This window comes from Rhinopithecus roxellana, chromosome 5 (genome assembly GCF_007565055.1).
Source record: "Rhinopithecus roxellana isolate Shanxi Qingling chromosome 5, ASM756505v1, whole genome shotgun sequence".
In the NCBI taxonomy this organism is placed as follows: domain Eukaryota; kingdom Metazoa; phylum Chordata; class Mammalia; order Primates; family Cercopithecidae; genus Rhinopithecus; species Rhinopithecus roxellana.
This window is the reverse complement of record NC_044553.1, coordinates 143,984,118-144,000,447: the sequence shown is the minus strand read 5'-3', so window position 1 is coordinate 144,000,447 and position 16,330 is coordinate 143,984,118. Positions and strand designations below refer to the sequence as shown.

Sequence of the window (16,330 nt, the reverse complement as noted above, 5' to 3'; positions counted from 1 at the left end):
GAAAGCAAGATCGCCTGTAATCCCAGCAATTTGGGAGGCCAAGGCGGGTGGACCACCTGAGGTCAGGAGTTCAAGACCAGCCTGGCCAACATGGTGAAATCCCGTCTCTACTAAAAATACAAAAACTAGCTGGGTGTGGTGCCAGGTGCCTGTAATCCCAGCTACTTTGGAGGCTGAGGCAGGAGAATCACTTGAACCCAGTGGTGGAGCATGTAGTGAGCCGAGACTGCACCACTGCACTCCAGCCTAGGCAACAAAGGGACACTCTGTCTCAAAAAAAAAAAATTAATTAATCAAAACTACAAAACTTGAGATTAGAAATGATAAAATTGTAAGCAATGTCATGAAGGAAATAAAGAAGGTCACAGAGGATGGTAATGGTGGGTGTCAGGTAGATTTGAATATGGCAGTCACAGATGGCATCTTAGACAATGGCATTCCTAAAGAATGAGGAGTGGCTAAGGATGGGGGATCCAGGGTGACGAATGATACTGCTCGGGAGAAGAGTGGCCAATAAGTAAGTCCAGGTAAAGGCAAGAGCTGGCACAAGGATATAAGAAAGAGAGCCTTAGCTCTGGCAGGAACTGAAAGACCAGTGTGTCTGGGAAATTTTATGAGAAATGAGGAGAAGGCAAAGTGCAGAAATAGGGTCAAGAGTTTTAATGGACTTAAACAGGCAAATCTTCATGGCTTTGGTAAACCATTTAGAATCTATTCTCATGGCAATGAAAAGCCCACAGGGAAGGTATAGTGAGAAGGTAAAGATCAAAGAGGCTACCTGGATCTACCCAGTAAAGAGCTGAAAGAAGTTCTTGAGAAGTAATGATGAAGTAGAACAGGAAATTTCATCAAGAACAAGAGCCTGGAGAAGAAAAGTATGCTCTAAATTTCTGTCAGAATTCTCTTTCCAAATGTCCCATTTCAGAGAGTCTCTTCTCGCAAATATCCCCACATATTTTTTTCCAGCTGTCTCAAATTCTCTTTAGAAAGAGAGGAAGTATAAATAATAAATAAATAAAAGAAATACAGCTTTGACTAAACAAGGGCTTTGATGAGAAAGTGAGGAACCCACGCTGGGTAAAGACAGTCATGTAATTAATTAGAAGGGTCTCCTGAATCCTATCATGAGCACTGAAGCCTGCCACCCTGTTTAGCATAATGTCCCTTCCACTGGGGAAGGCACAGGCCACCCGCTGTTCCCTAGCGAGTAAATTGGTCCCTACCTATAAATTATTCTATGTGTGGTGAAGAAAAACATTGGCTTTTTTCCTTCTTCTGAAGTTCTGTGCACAGCCTGGCAAACAACCTCCAATAATTTGAAAAAGTGGCTTTTAGTGACCCTAGCAATAAAAAAGTTACTAGTGCAATAGAGTTTGACACACTTCTAGAAGGCTGCCTGGGCTGTGTCATGCATGAGAGGTGACCCTGTCTCACCTGAGAATAGAGCTCCGGGGCTGCTCCCCAGTTCATGGCTTACTGCAGAGGGCGGGCCACATTTTAAGGAGTGCAGGTGCTCACTCATGCTCTGGTTCTTCCTGAAATCTGCTCATATGTTTCTAGAACTCAGTCTCCTAAAGGAGTTACTTTGTCTTTTGGGGGGACTCACAGGTGCAAAAACTAGGTTATTTAGGGTCAAGACTAAATGAAGCAAATTTGCAGTGAAACAGCCACCTCCATTAACTACCTTTGCATGTGGCTAAGCTCTGACTCTAGTGTTTTCTCCAAATGTTCTATCTCCCCAACTCTCTTGACCATTCTGCAGGGAATTCAGAAGATGGGAATAATCTCAAAACCAGTGAGAGTTCCTGAAAAAGCTGAAATTGACCACAATACCAACATTACACCTACCACCCACGCCCCTCCTCTCAGGGTAAGGAACGCACAGGGTCAAAGGGATACAACCATCCAAAGCCTGTATTACTCCTTCAGGGCTCTGTCTTGGGTACCCAGATTCCAGAATTTCCTGGCTCCAACTTTCTCACAGGGTCCTGGAGAACCTCTCCACTGGGTCTGTCCTCTTGAGGTTATGACACTTCTAAGCTTGTTCGGATTAGGGAGGAGGAGTGCAGAGCTGGGGTGTGTGTGCAAAGCCTCCTGGGTTTCAGGACGGAGCTTCAGTGGGAAAGGAAGAGACCTGGGACCAGTTATCCCTGCACTGCCACTTTCTGTTCTGTATTTGGTAGAGTTTGAGAATTCTTAGGTCAAATCTGCCTGGACTTCCAGGACATTCTCAAAGCCAGATGGGTCACAATAAGCAAAGTTACTATACTTTTTAAACAACTTGCTAATGAGATTTGTAACTTTTGAACAATTAGATCTAAAGCAGGCCTCTCCCCATGTTCTTGCTCAGGACCCTGATAAATGTTTGCGTGGGCCTGTTGAGGGCAGTGGCTCTTCACATAATGAGCAGACCTGCCTCCAAGAAGAGAAGGGTCGTGCATACTTCCTGAATAAACAGAAACACTGCTGAAGAAAGTCATATTTTAAGCATATCATCAGGGTGGAAGAAACACAAAACCTTTAGGAAACACTATGGCTTAACTCATGAATATTGCTAGATTACAGATTCACCACAATTAAATAAAAATCCATCCATCCATTCATCTGTTCATTCACTCATTCAATAATCATTTATCAGCTGGGCAAGGTGATGCTCGCCTGTAATCCCAGCACTTTGGGAGGCCGAGGCGGGTGGATCACTACAGGTCAGGAGTTCGAGACCAACCTTGTCAACATGGCAAAACCCAGTCTCTACTAAAAATACAAAAATTAGCCAGACATGATGGCAGGCTCGCTCTTGTAATCCCAGTTGCTTGGGAGGCTGAGGCAGGAGAATTGCTTGAACCCGGGAGGTGGAGGCTGCAGTAAGCCGAGATCACACCACTGCACTCCAGCCTGGGCAACAGAGCGAGACTCTGTCTCAAAAAAAAAAAAAAAAAAAATCACTTATTAAATAAACACATGATAGACAGTGTACTGTTATGGACCAAACTGTTCCCGCCCAAAACTCGTATGTTGAAGTCCTAACCCCCAGTATCTCAGAATGTGACTATATTTGGAGATAGAGTCTTTAAGGAGCTAGTTAAAATAAAGTACTTAGGGTGGGGCCTAGTCCAATATGACTGGTGTCTGCATAGAAGGAGGAGATTAGGACACAAACATACACAGAGCGAAGACCATGTGAGGATCCAAGAGAAGGGAAGACGGCTATCTATCAATACAATCTAAGGAGAAGAGCCTAAGAAGAAACCAGCCCTGCTGAGAGCTTGAACTCCTAGCCCCCAGAATTGCGAGAAAATACATTTCTGTTGTTCAAGTCATCCGCGAAGACCATGTGAGGATCCAAGAGAGGAGGACAGGAGAGGAGGGGAGGGGAAGGGAGGGGAGGGAAGGGGAGGGGAGGGGAGGGGAGGGGAGGGGAGGGGAGGAGAGGAGAGGAGAGGAGAGGAGAGGAGAGGAGAGGAGAGGAGAGGAGAGGAGAGGAGAGGAGAGGAGAGGAGAGGAGAGGAGAGGAGAGGAGAGGAGAGTAGGAGAGAAGAGAGAAGAGAAGATAGCTATCTATCAATACAATCTAAGGAGAAAAGCCTAAGAAGAAACCAGCCCTGCTGACAACTTGAACTCCTAGCACCCAGAATTGCGAGAAAATACATTTCTGTTGTTGAAGTCATCCAGTCTGTGCAGTCTGTGGTACTTTGTTCGGGCAGTCTGAGCTGACTCATACAGAGACGCTTGATTTCTTAATACAGTAGAAAGCACATAAAATGCATAATACATAAGACAAGCATGCCACAACTAATTACAACACAAGGTGATTAAGAAACAGCTCACTTACGCCCAACTCTCATAGCAGGACTGCAAAGCAAAAACTTGTTTGTAAACTGAAGGCAAGTCCTTCTTCTAGACATTCACATTGAATTCAATCTCAGCTTCCAGGCCTCCCCAAAAGCATTTCTTCTTCTTGGAGCTGAAAACTTTCTTTTCCCAGGTGCTGTGATCCCACTCCTAGCTGCTGCAAGAATCCACTCACTCCCTACTTTTCTGTTCAATGAATAATGACTTTGAATCTTCAATGACAATCCATTAACAAAAATGAAAACTGCTGCTAAATGGTTATTAGGAAAAGTAATATTGCCTAACTCTAATTGCTTTCTCAGACTCTAAAAATCACTGATATGCATCAACCTTTACTGTATACCCTCTGCACCAATGGCTCGCAAGTCTAAGCTTCCATCTTGGCAGGAAAACTTACAGGGGCGGAGGGAGCATGACTCTCGGGTCAAAACTTGCTCAATCCCACATTAGAAAGTCGGCCAGGCGCGGTGGCTCAACCCTGTAATCCCAGCACTTTGGGAGGCCGAGACGGGCGGATCACGAGGTCAGGAGATCGAGACCATCCTGGCTAACATGGTGAAACCCCGTCTCTACTAAAAATACAAAAAACTAGCCGGGCGAGGTGGCGGGCGCCTGTAGTCCCAGCTACTCAGGAGGCTGAGGCAGGAGAATGGCGTGAACCCGGGAGGCGGAGCTTGCAGTGAGCTGAGATCTGGCCAGTGCACTCCAGCTTGGGTGACAGAGAGAGACTCCGTCTCAAAAAAAAAAAAAAAAAAAAAGAAAGTCAACCCTCCTCTAACACAGTGCTCTGATGCCTTGGGTTGAGGAGGAACACAATAATCTATAACCCAATAGATCACACATTTCCAATGAGCATATGGAGTCTTCCCCAGCAGGATAAAAGCTGGTTCTTGGGGAAAGGAGATTTTTAAAAAAAATCTCAGCTGTTATGAGAATTTGTGTCCCTCCAGGTGGCTACAGTACATCCACAGGTATACAGTAGATCTGTAGTATTAAAATGTCATGAGGGAATGCAACCTTTAGAAAAAAAAAATCTACACAATCTCCTTTGGATGGTGGCAGAGGGCTGGGGGGTGCGATAATGCAAAAAGTTTGAGAGACACTGTCATAGACTACCAAGCATGGAAATAAGAACAGGCCGGGAGGGGCGGCTCATGCCTGTAATCCCCGCACTTTGAGAGGCTGAGGCGAGCAGATCACAAGTCAGGAGATTGAGACCATCCTGGCCAACATGGTGAAACCCCATCTCTACTAAAAATACAAAAATTAGCTGGGCGTGGTGGTGCGTGCCTGTAATCCTAGCTACTCAGGAGGCTGAGGCAGGAGAATCACTTGAACTAGGGAGTCGGAGGCTGCTGTGAGCTGAGATCGTGCCACTGCACTCCAGTCTGGCAACAGAGCGAGACGTCCTCTCAAAAAAATAAAAATAAAATAAAATAAAAAAACAGCTAACATGTAATATGTAACATGTAACGTGTAATGCACCATTCCATGTGCTTGAAATTTGCTACCTAATTTAATTCTGGTGGCCACACTGTGTAGTAAATATTACATTGCTGGGACATGGAGTATTTAAGTGACTTTCCCAAGATTACAGGTGGGTGGGATATATGTAGCAGAAAATTTCCTACCAATATTCTACTTAATCATAGAAAACGCTGTGTTCTCACACCCTCAGCAAAATACACCAGCCCATGACATACTGAGGGTTAGCGGGTTGTTACGATATTCTTCTAATACCTCCACACAGTACTCTTAACCACTGAACTGTGCTCACCAAGAGTCCCTAAGTATATGATGCCACTTATACCTTTTAACTGTAATTATATAATAAAAAGAAATATTTGGTCCAGCAGTATTAGAAGTACAAAAAGGAGTTACTCATGGTATGAAAAGTTACTTGAATGGTTCAGAAAAATTCACGAATGCAAGCTACAGTTGCTGGCATATGGGGGGGGGTGGGAGGGAGAAGTAGGGAAAACAGAATCTTACGAATCTTTCCTCTCAATATAAGAAAGCAAACTGGAAGTCAGAGTTGACATATTTGGGGGAGAAAATATACGAATTCAATCGGTGCTGTGGAAATATGCAGAGGAAAACTGAGCTCTACGTCAAAAGATTGGCCAATTAATGTCCAATTTGATGTTTCTGTGTACAAGTTATTATTAAGTATCTTTGTGATTTCCTAATTCAACGGATGTAACTGTCCCAATTATGTCTGATCTTAGGTAACTTGTACACTCTATACGTTTTCAAATGTGTATCATGGTTCTATCAGCCTTAAAATCTGGAAAATCTGTGACTTTTTGAGGCAAAGACTCAAGCGAAAGTGTTGAGCGCCATTCACAGGAGAGAGCTGCCAGTACCGGCTTAATGATGTTCCCAGTCTGCAACTCTATTTCCGAGTTATCGAACGCACAATGTAGCTGAGAGAAAACAAAACTCTGGGCCCCCTAAATGGTCTTTCTTGAAATAGAGAGGGGGTGTGGGGAAATGTAGGTTTTAATCAAATTAGCTGGAAAGGCCTGAGATGATATTAAAAGAAAAGATAAAATGCTCAGTTAAAGTCTTCCATACCCAGGCACTTCTGACTGCCTGAATTATTTATCAGGTTCACTGCAGTTAGGCCCCAAAAGGGCTATGAATTCTTACTGGCATCTTCTCTGTGACCTGTGATGATTCTGAACTGTCTGTGTCAAAGAATCATGTTGGCACTAACAGGAGGCCAGACTAGGCTGGGAGGACTAAATGTCTTCCTATTTTCCTTCCTAACCTCCACCCACTTCACCCCTCTGCCAACACACGCAGCAGGAAAGACTAATTTCTTTCCCATTTTCTAAGCGCTCTTTGAAGGTATTTCTTTAGCACTGCTCTGAACTACAGCTATTTAAAGCAATTTAGTTTATCTGCATCCTTTTATTCCCTCTACCATTAGTCCAATTTCAAAAACAATAAGAACAACAACAAAAAAAATTGTCTCCGTTTTAAAAACAGTCCTAGGCTTATTTATTTTGTTTCCGATTTTTTTTTTTTTTCTTTTTTGGTGAAGTTTTCCAACTCTCTGAATTTCTTCACCCAGAGCAATTTATGAAAACAAATGCAGCCCACAGCAATCATTAACCCTTAAAGTGAACAATACTACTGTGAATTATAACGTTCAAAGACTTGGGCTAGATGGTGGGAGCTCAAAAGAAGTCAAAGATATGATTTGAGTGCTTAGTAAATTTACAATCTAGTCACGTCAATAAAATGAGCACATTGGAGATTACCAGGCAATATATAAATGTTGAAAACGGAGGAAATAGGTATAAGTAAAGGAAGATCTGGATAAGAGTCAGGAAGTCATGATTTTACTCCTGAATATTCCACTAAGGCAGACACATCACTTACCTTTCCTAGGCATCATGCCACTCACCAGCATGAAAGGAGACAGAGCGGATGATAGTTAAGCTCCTTTCTAATCTTAAAATACGTGACCATTTCCAATCCATCTCACCCTCAAGAAGTAACAACACTCCACGAAAATGTTTTTACTAACTAGTAAGACAGGTTGGGATAGGTTTAGGTACGACGGCTTCCTGAAGTTCTTCAGCGCATCAAAGTGATATTGAAGAAAGCAACAGAAATGGGTTTGCATGAAAGCAGCCATGTTTTAACACAGTAAAAATGGCACCCTCAAGACACAAGGAAAAGTTACCTTGTGTTGTCCAGAAATATGTATACATTTGATTTCTGATCTGTTCTCCATTCTCAATACGGTTTTTTTTTTTTTTTTTTTTTTGAAATTGAGTCTTGGTCTGTTGCCGAGGCTGGAGTGCAGTGGCAAGAGACCTCTGCTCGCTGCAATCTCTGCCTCCTAGGTTCAACTGATTCTTGTGCCTCAGTCTCCCAAGTAGCAGGGACTACAGGTACATGCCACTATGCCTGGCTGATTTTTGTATTTTTGGTAGAGATGGGGTTTCACCATGTTGGACAGGCTGGTCTCAAACTCCTGGCCTCAGGTGATCTGGCCATCCCAGCCTCCCAAAGTGCTGGGATTACAGGGGTGAGCCACCGTGCCTGGCCAGGTCTTAATTACCTAACAAGATGTGACAGAGAGACAGAGACAGAGACAGAGACAGAGAGAGAAAGAGAGAGAGAGAGAGAAGGAAGGAAGGAAGGAAGGAAGGAAGGAAGGAAGGAAGGAAGGAAGGAAGGAAGGAAGGAAGGAAGGAAGGAAGGAAAGAAAGAGAAAGAAAGAAAGAAAGAAAGAAAGAAAGAAAGAAAGAAAGAAAGAAAGAAAGAAAGAAAGAAAGAAAGAAAGAAAGAAAAAAGAATGAAAAGAAAATCCCATCATCTATTATCAGAAGTTATTTATCTGACCTTATCTCGTCCTCATCAGAAAGTCTCAGCAATGAGCAGTGAGACACAGCTATTCTTTATATGCTGGTTTTGAGGCTATCAGTTATTCAATCAATCCCATTATTCTAGAAAGCATCATGACACATCTTTTTTTTCTCTTTCATAATCGATGCCCAGAACCTCAACTTTCCTCTTTCCCATAGACACAAAGGGGCCTCTATCTACTGTTCTCTGTAGATAGCTCTATAGGCATTGTTCTCTGTCGCAGCTTGTACCAAGTACCTTCAGGGAATTCAGAAATAAATCAGTTCAAGTCCTGGCTTGAACATTATTTAGGAGAGAGGAAGACAAGGATGATGGCTCAATTAATAATTAAAGGCAGATGGTCATAAATGCCATAGAGGTATCAACAAAACTATACCCAGGCACAAAAGAGAGATCCTATTTAACTGAAATATTTGAAAAACTTGAAGAGAACAGGGCATTTAAGATAAACTTCATTTGTACTTTTCACATTCCCCATCAGATGTAAAGAAGGAAGTTATGCTCAAATGCCTCCATTCTCCAAAAACAAAACACAACAAAACAAAACAAAAAAAAACCTGAAATCCTAAAACAGAAGTAATCATTATTCTGGGGTTATGGTAGATTTCTCTGCAATACCTCCTCCAAATGGGTTATTTGTTCCACTGTAAACAGAAATGAAGGGTCTCCTACACGAAGAATTCACATACATCAAAGCAGACACCATCCGTTTGTGACACTCCAGCAACTTGTTTCCTAATAAGTTGCCAGATCCATTCAGTTAACAGGGCAAAAGTCACTAATGTGAAGGTGCATTTTCCTAAAGCAAAATTACACCCACTCTTTCCATTTCACTCTTCATAATTGGAACTTTTGCCAAATCATAATTCCTTGTGCTGAGCGTAGAACTCCATTCAGCTACTCTGGCTTTGAAAGCTTAAACTTGGCTTTGAACAACCCGGAGGAAGACAAAGAGAGCACATAATGTAATCAATCCTGATTTCTCCAATTTGTTCTTTGAGCTCCAGGGTGCTTTAATAAAATCGGAAGTGCCATCTCGCCTTCCAATTGAGAAGCTGAGCACGGAGCAAAGCCAGTAGTGTCCCAGGAATAATTCTGCAGTGACAACTCCAAGTCAGAGCAAACAGACTATTCTAAGGTTGTGTTAGCAAAAAGGTTACTTTGAGAGACTGAAATCTGAATAGATTGCTTTGTCAGGAACCAGTAAAGAAAACCAAGTAGTTATGTATGTATTTTTGTGTAATATACATGCATATTTATGTATGCATTTACAGGGTGTACGTATGTATAAGAGTGTACATGTAAATACACATGTGCAAATGCATTTATAAGCCACTATATATCTAAGCAGACACTTTACTACCCCTCATTACAAATAAATAATAACAAATTGCATTCACAGGCTTAGATATGGTTAAAATTCTCTATTTCTCTATCCTCTATTGTGAAAAGGGCTGCTCCTTCATACAGATCAATAATCATTGTTGGTGGTAGACAATGAACTCTTCCAACCTGACTTCCAGGAACAACTGGTTCTAGAACCTGATATTCAAAATATTCCACGGTGACCTCAAGGGAAAATTTCCCATTTTTGAGCAGAGTATGTCAGACACAGGGAAATCCTGCTACTAGTACTCTTTCTTAGCCATTCACATCTCTGTGACTTTACCAGTAATAAGTCTAATTATTTAAAAAACTAAGATTTGCACAGAAGGTACAAAGTTTTCTCTGATGCATCTCATTTGATCCTCACATCTCTCTAAAGCAAGCATTATCATTGGTCTCAGTTTATAAGTGACCAAACTGAGGCTCAGGGAGTAGCAGGGCTTTGCTCAAACTTGTCTAGTTAGCAAGTAGCAAAGATGGGGTTCAAACCCACGTGTTCTGACTCTAGGGTTGTGCTTTTTCCTATGGGCTGGAAAGGTCTTCAGGGCTTTGCTCCCTAAGCCATTAATCCATTGCAGCTTGCCATTCACCAGCTGCTAGGACTGCCTGCTGTCTTGCATTATCCAGAGGCTTGTGGTCTCCCCAGGGAATTGGTGATGTTGGGCATAATTTTAGTCCTGGAAGTCTGGCTGTGTTCCAGAACCTCTTTATTAGGATCATGCTGTGTCATTTAAAGTTCAAAGAAGCTTGTAAGTAATGCTTAAAAAATGGCTCAACAATGGTCCATGAGTCCATGGTGAGTTCAACCTGGCCCTGATGGCTTGGCCTAACAATTTATTGCCTGCCCATGGCAAAATTATTTCACTTGGTTTCTTCCACATTGCATCTCCTTTCTATCTCATCCTACACTACCTACAGCACTTCAGCTTCCATCTCTACATCTTCACTGCTTCCTGTACCTTAGTCCCTCCCTGGTCATTAGCTGAACATTTTCCTTTCTGAGGCGAAGCTTGTGGCCCTCAACCAATCTCCCTCTCACCATCGTGTTATTGTAGGACACGACTTCCATTTGCTTATTTATTTCTACGATTTTTTACAAGATATAAAATGAAAGTAATATCTATCTCCTGGCTTGATAAAGACTAAACTTGTCATTCAACAAACATCTATTAAATAGTTAGAATGGATAACACTCTGTGCAGCATAACGCATAAGTCACAGACTTGACCCCCAGCCAGGTTTTCTCTCATGAGAAAGAGGATTAGGTCTTCACTGTTCCAAAAACTCTTTCCCAGCACTGGAAGTTCCCCAAGCTCCCACTCCATCTTTATTTTTGCTTCCACGTAAATTATATTGTCTCTATTTCTTCCTCTCGGGCTCCTTATAATCCAGCTTACACTATCCTGAAATACTTTTGAAATTGCAAAAAAAGTCCACAATATGATTTCATAATACAAAATCTAATAGTCTCTTTCAATTTTCCTTTGCCTTGACTTCTCTGCAAGGATTGATACTCTTGACCACATTTCCTTTCCCCAAGCTCTAACCTCCATCAGTTTCTCTGATGTCCTGTCAGAGTCTTCCTTTGTCTGACCACACCTGTTTTCTTCCCTGCACATAAACGTGGACAGTCCTCATAGTTCTATTTCCAAGCACCTCTTCCTCAGTACACAGATTAAATGTACATGATTAAATGCTACCACTTTTATCTTATAAATCTGGATCCCAAATCTTTAACCCAATTAGAACATTCTGATCAGAAATTTAGCCCTACATTTCCAAATCCATGGATACTGACAGCCACACATCCATCTGGAACTTCAAACCAAATCTTTCAAGCTCTTTTTCTGACTTCTCCATTTTGACCAATGGCATCAACATCTTTTGTTACAGTAAAGAGGCCTGTGCTGCCGCCTACTACTTCCTTTTATGCCTACTACTTCCTCTTATCGCCCAAATGAATCATTAGTGAGGTCAATTCTTCTTTTACAACATCGCTCACATGCCTCTCCTCCTTTATTTATAGCTATCCCCATAAATGAGCTGAACTGCACTTGCCTCACATCTCTGTCTCCAGTCTCTAAATCACCATCAATTACTTACAGATGATATTCTGAAAGCATCATTGTGCCCATCATATACTGTCCTATTAACAACTTTTATTTCTACTGCCTGTGACAATAATATTTAACATTTCCATGGCTGTATACAGCCTTTTTATTTGTATCTTGGATTTAAATCCCAGAGCTAACACTTCCTAGCTATGTGACCTTGGGGAAGTTACTTAATCTTCCTGTGGCCTGGTTTCTTCACCTGTAAAATACATGTATAATTTGTTAATCAACTGATAAAGGCAAGAAAGAAAGAAAAGGGGGAAAGAAAGAAGGAGGGAGGGAGGAAAGAAAGAGAGAAGGAGGAAGATTAATTGAACTGATTAAAGATTAATTAATGGCGAAGGTACGACTTAAGTTTGTTTAGTTGTACATGGCATTATCAGACTAACTTAAAACTTCTTCCTTAAATCCAATGCGGTATAGAGGGAAATACATTAGAGAAACCAGTGTTCAATGCCTGAATATTCTAGTGAGTGGCTCTGTGATACTGTGGAAAGTAATTTAACTTCACTAGGTCACAGTTTTCTCCTGGTAAATATGAATAACAATATCTACTTTACAGGGTTGCTTTAAGAATTAGGAAGAGAAATGTGTTGTATCTTTGGTAGCCCCCTACTTATAAGATTGTTCTTCAGAGTGGTTTCGAGAGGCAGCAGCCAAAATTGACCATTTCTGCACCTTGCAAATACTTTTAGCTTATTAAGAGTGTTTCATAGGACCAAAAGCTGTTTGCAGTACTTGCCATCTTTAAAAAAAATTAAACAAACTCACTTCTCTTATTTCATCTTAATGCATAGCTATCTAAAATAAGTTGCATATCATTAAACCTATCACACAACACAGGCTTTTAAAGAGAGGCTGTCTGAATAGTAGTAGAAAGAGTTAAACCATTGAATTCCAAAGACCTACATCATTTACTTTGTTCTGTCACTATCGGGAAGTGTCGTCACTTCATTTATCTAGCAGATTAAAACTGTAACAGGAAGAGGAATTTTATAATGTTAAGGTTTCCTTCAGCTTGAAAATCCTATGAGATCCAACTGAGAAGAAGCTTTATGATCACACAAACTTCTAAAGAACTTCTGAGAGCATCAGAACATCACCATCAGAAGCCAAGCCCTGTGATGAATTCAGTGGACATAAAGTGCTAATAAGGATGATAAAAAAGACTTGGTTTTCTGAATCTGCCCCCAGTATCTGGTATCACTTGTGCACTGCACCCCAAAATCACTTGAAAATCTAAGTTTAGAATTCCAATATAATGCCTTTATTCAGTTACGAAATCTGTTCAATTCCAGGATGAATGAAACACAATACACCCAAGTCCCACTCCATCGTTCCCTTTTCTCTGAAATGCAGTCAGACAGACTTGCATGTCCAAACACTTCCTCTGTCATTAACAAGCAGTGGGCAAATATGCAGCAGATCATGTAACTATTTTGATCCCAAATCTCCTTGCAACAAGGTTATAAAGATTAAATGAGGCTACTTATGCAAAGTTTTTATTTAGTAAATGGCCTGAATAGAGTAAGTGCTCAATAAATGGCAATCATTATTTTCATCATTAGACGTAAGATGTGTCTATATGAAGTGACTAGATTGACAGTTTTGAGTGAAACAACTGAAGGAACTAGTGACAAGTGTAGGCAAGCCATAAGAAAAAGAGTTTGAAACTGACATCAGCTCAGATCAGTTCCCAACTGCAGACAATTATGTTTCTGACTGTAAATAAATCACTTTGTGGGTATAAAGGAATGCCAACAGAATATATCATCTCAGCAGTCCCACTCAGCTGTAACATCTATCAATATACAATTTTAAGCCACACGATTCCACGTAATTCACTCATGTTTTTAGATTTCCACAGAAGTAGAAATAATTGTGTCTCTCAACAGACTGGACTCCTCACAAGTTGTTTAAACCCAACAAATATCTTAAAGTTGGCCGCATCCTTAGTGGGGCATGGTGGCACATGCCTGTAATCCCAGCTACTCAGGAGGCTGACACAGGAGAATTGCTTGAACCTGGCAGGCAGAGATTGCAGTGAGCCGAGATTGTGCCATTGCACTCCAGCTTGGGCAACAAGAGCAAAACTCCATCTCAAGTAAGTAAGTAAGTAAGTAAGTAAATAAATAAATAAATAAAGTTGACCACATCTTGTTACTTCCAGTATCAGGCTTCTAATTAAGAAAATAGAACAACTTCAGAAAAAAATAAACTCACAGACTTTGCCATTTAGCTGGTAATGGCAGCCAGCAAAATCAGGTAGAACAAATAAAAAGACAAACTTACAATGACCTATATGATTTATTTTCTCATAAAGAAATCAACATTCTCTAAATCGCCCATCTCCTTTTCTCACATACCTCTCTTAGTTAATAAAAGAACATGTATGGAGTATTGTGTATATAAATGTAGTTCATGCCCTAACAGCTTATATTTCTCTTCACCTTTCTCTCATGGCCTGATATATATTCTCTCATTTTCCAGCTCCTTGAGCTACATTTTTCCTTATTATATTTTAATTGACTTTTTCATATTACATTTTGCTTGAAAGGATGATTTGAGTTCAAAAGCACCAAAGTTGTCATACCTTTTGAGCAAAGCTTTATGTCATATTTAATTTGATCCAAACTTGGATAGCAAACGCTGGTGTTCCTCTTCATTTTTTTCATCTCAATGCAATAAAATATAATAAAGGCATAGCTAAAAATAAGAAAGAAGAAATCATTTCTGTCATTCAAACACCCAGCTTTCACCTTGACGTTGACACTCAGAAAACTCTATCATTTTTAAATGTTTGCTTGTTTTCTGACAATCAAATCGTTAAGGCCATATGCTCTCTCCCAGCTCAGTATTCTCATTACCATTTCAAGTGTGCTTAAAATCAATTGAAAGTCAACACACCCCATAACAAGGCATGTTCTTATCTGTACCAGTTGCATGGTAACTGCTCACCTGTGAAAAATCTGAATTCTCCCAGGTACCATCATGATAGGCAAAGAGAATTTAAACAATGAAAATGTTTTTAAAAAAAGCTTTAGCAAGGTGATGGGTTCAATTACTTTGGAATCTCTACCTCTGAAATAATTTTATCTATTTTTATATTGGACAATTCCAGAAAATAAATTCCCACATTAAAATCCTTTTTCCACATTAAAAAAAAAAAAAAAAGTCTGTTTTACGTTACTGTCTAATCTCTGGTTTGGTCCATGATTGTAGAAGGCGTAACACGACAAATAGCTAACAAATGTGCTGGAGCTCCTCAGAAAAGAAAACAGAGCGACATGAAAAGTGTGTGTCCAGTTGTTTTAATATTTACAGAAATGCCTGATTCTATTTAAGATTCTTGTGAAGATGAGTCTTGGTGGTAATTTAACGGACCGCACCTAAATCCGCGAGGACAGTTTCTATGTCAGTCTCCAGATCTGGAAGAGAAGATAACGTGTGAAAACAAACAACGGTAAAGGTTCAGGGAAGCCTGTTTCCTGGCCCCTGGGTGAGATGCGGCCTCCTTGCCCTGTGTAGGGAGTCATTGTTTGTTTTTTGGGCATCAATATTTTAAAAGGCTCTTCCTGGACAGTCAAAAAATGAACTGTAATTTCCTGAGAGATGCTGCCATAGCCTGTCTGAATCGGAATGAAAACCAGTCCAATCCCAATTGCAGAAATCTCAAAGACCTCCGAACCTGCCCCAGGGGACTTGCTCAGCTCAACTTGAAGTAACAGACCAAGAAACACAATCACTTCTTGCCCACCAACTGAACCCTTCCAAATCTTCACAGAACCAAGAAAATATATGTGTGAAGTCAAGAAAACATAGCAAACCAGAAATAGCCCAGTTTTCCCACTGGGTCTATTACTTGATATTGAGAACTTATCCCCCTATAGAAATAGCTATGGATTTTTTCCAGGTCCTTCTGTATCAGAGCTTCAAAGAAAATTCTGAATATTAATCCTATCGATGCCCTTTGAACATGGTAGGCAGTTATACCTTGGATAAAAGCAGGACATTAATTCCTAAGCTCTTTTCATATAGACTTCAAAGGGTTCTTCTATATTTTCGAAAGGAATCCATGATTTCTCATAGCTGTGTGCGTATACAGATAGGTAACAAACAAGCACACGTGTATACTTGAAATGTATGCAAATCAGTTACTGAGCACCTTCTCAATGCCAACCACCTTGTTGGGCATTTTTTTTTTATTTTTACATCTTATTGCTAATCGTCACAAAATTCTTGTAGGTCATTATTACCAGCCCATTAGTGAGATTTATTTTAAAACTAAAGTTAAGAAAAGTAAATTCATTTGCTTAAATTTACAAAGACTGTAAACATCAGTAGTTGATCCTAGGATCATGTGACTCCCAAAGCCAGGGTCTTTCTAACTTATAACACATATCTCTTATTAGTTAATGACTTCAAGCATTATGGAAGTATAGTTGGCACTAGAACAACATGGGTTTGAACCATGCAGGCCTACTTAGATATGGATTTCTTTGAATAATAGTAGCACCAAGTGTACCTGCCTCTCCTGCTTCCCCTTCACCCTTCATCTCTTCCACCTCTGCCACCCTGAGACAGCAAGACCA

General features: G+C 40.6%; 1 protein-coding gene across 2 annotated transcripts in view; it reads right to left on the bottom strand.

Annotated features, from left to right (window-relative positions):
• FLRT2 (fibronectin leucine rich transmembrane protein 2) overlaps positions 1-16,330 on the bottom strand; it is a 98,013-nt gene that overhangs the window by 16,914 nt on the left and 64,769 nt on the right. The window lies entirely within an intron of this gene.